General features: G+C 42.4%; 1 protein-coding gene across 1 annotated transcript in view; it reads left to right on the top strand.

The window, feature by feature from the left end:
• Positions 1-2,388, top strand: part of LOC113407963 (cytoplasmic dynein 1 heavy chain 1-like) — a gene marked incomplete at its 3' end in the record, with an annotated part of 10,958 nt that overhangs the window by 6,780 nt on the left and 1,790 nt on the right. The window lies entirely within an intron of this gene.

Here is a 2,388-nt window from a genome sequence, read left to right as displayed (position 1 = left end):
CAATACTCCAGCTGAGGCCTAACCAGAGCAGAGTAGAGCGGAAGAATGACTTCTCGTGTCTTGCTCACAACACACCTGTTAATACATCCCAGAATCACGTTTGCTTTTTTTGCAACAGCATCACACTGTTGACTCATATTTAGCTTGTGGTCCACTATAACCCCTAGATCCCTTTCTGCCGTACTCCTTCCTAGACAGTCTCTTCCCATTCTGTATGTGTGAAACTGATTGTTTCTTCCTCAGTGGAGCACTTTGCATTTGTCTTTGTTAAACTTCATCCTGTTTAACTCAGACCATTTCTCCAATTTGTCCAGATCATTTTGAATTATGACCCTGTCCTCCAAAGCAGTTGCAATCCCTCCCAATTTGGTATCATCCGCAAACTTAATAAGCGTACTTTCTATGCCAATATCTAAGTCGTTAATGAAGATATTGAACAGAGCCGGTCCCAAAACAGACCTCTGCGGAACCCCACTCGTTATGCCTTTCCAGCAGGATTGGGAACCATTAATAACAACTCTCTGAGTACGGTTATCCAGCCAGTTATGCACCCACCTTATAGTAGCCCCATTTAAATTGTATTTGCCTAGTTTATCGATTAAGAATATCATGCGAGACCGTATCAAATGCCTTACTAAAGTCTAGATATACCACATCCACAGCTTCTCCCTTATCCACAAGACTCGTTATCCTATCGAAGAAAGCTATCAGATTGGTTTGACATGATTTGTTCTTTACAAATCCATGCTGGCTGTTCCCTATCACCTTACCACCTTCCAAGTGTTTGCGGATGATTTCCTTAATTACTTGCTCCATTATCTTCCCTGGCACAGAAGTTAAACTAACTGGTCTGTAGTTTCCTGGGTTGTTTTTATTTCCCTTTTTATAGATGGACACTATATTTGCCCTTTTCCAGTCTTCTGGAATCTCTCCCGTCTCCCATGATTTTCCAAAGATAATAGCTAGAGGCTCAGATACCTCCTCTATTAGCTCCTTGAGTATTCTAGGATGCATTTCATCAGGCCCTGGTGACTTGCAGGCATCTAACTTTTCTAAGTGATTTTTAACTTGTTCTTTTTTTATTTTATCTGCTAAACCTACCCCCTTGCCATTAGCATTCACTATGTTAGGCATTCCTTCAGACTTCTCGGTGAAGACCGAAACAAAGAAGTCATTAAGCATCTCTGCCATTTCCAAGTTTCCTGTTACTGTTTCTCCCTCTTCACTAAGCAGTGGGCCTACCCTGTCTTTGGTCTTCCTCTTGCTTCTAATGTATTGATAAAAAGTCTTCTTGTTTCCCTTTATTCCCGTAGCTAGTTTGAGCTCATTTTGTGCCTTTGCCTTTCTAATCTTGCCCCTGCATTCCTGTGTTGTTTGCCTATATTCATCCTTTGTAATCTGTCCTAGTTTCCATTTTTTATATGACTCCTTTTTATTTTTTAGATCATGCAAGATCTCGTCGTTAAGCCAAGGTGGTCTTTTGCCACATTTTCTATCTTTCCTAACCAGCCGAATAGCTTGCTTTTGGGCCCTTAATAGTGTCCCTTTGAAAAACTGCCAACTCTCCTCAGTTGTTTTTCCCCTCAGTCTTGATTCCCTTGGGACCTTACCTATCAGCTCTCTGAGCTTACCAAAATCCGCCTTCCTGAAATCCATTGTCTCTATTTTGCTGTTCTCCCTTCTACCCTTCCTTCGAATTGCAAACTCTATGATTTCATGATCACTTTCACCCAAGCTGCCTTCTACTTTCAAATATCTCCTCAGATAGTCTGTGCCCCACTGTGTTATTTTCCCAACATATATCCGGATAGTTGAAGTCCCCCATCACCACCAAATCTTGGGCTTTGGATGATTTTGTTAGTTGTTTTAAAAAAAGCCTCATCCACCTCTTCCACCTGGTTAGGTGGCCTGTAGTAGACTCCTAGCATGACATCACCCTTGTTTTTTTACCCCTTTTAGCCTAACCCAGAGACTCTCAACACTTCCATCTCCTATGTCCATCTCTACCTCAGTCCAAGTGTGTACATTTTTAATATATAAGGCAACACCTCCTCCCTTTTTCCCCTGTCTATCCTTCCTGAGCAAGCTGTATCCATCCACACCAACATTCCAATCATGTGTATTATCCCACCAAGTTTCAGTGATGCCAACAATGTCATAGTTGTATTTATTTATTAGCACTTCCAGTTCTTCCTGCTTATTACCCATACTTCTCGCATTTGTATATAGGCATCTAAGATACTGGTTTGATCTTTCCTCCCGGTTTTGTCCTGACCCTCCTTTCTCTCTGCCAATATAGCCCACACTCCCTCTCGTCTCCGACCCATCTCCCAGGTCTCCATGTTCCCCACTTACCTGCGGGCTTTGCTCACCTGTCCCCGTCGAACC

The sequence above is a fragment of the Terrapene carolina genome, unplaced genomic scaffold (genome assembly GCF_002925995.2).
Source record: "Terrapene carolina triunguis isolate 2854851 unplaced genomic scaffold, T_m_triunguis-2.0 Scaffold579, whole genome shotgun sequence".
NCBI lineage: Eukaryota > Metazoa > Chordata > Testudines > Emydidae > Terrapene > Terrapene triunguis.
This window is presented reverse-complemented; position numbering and strand designations above follow the sequence as displayed.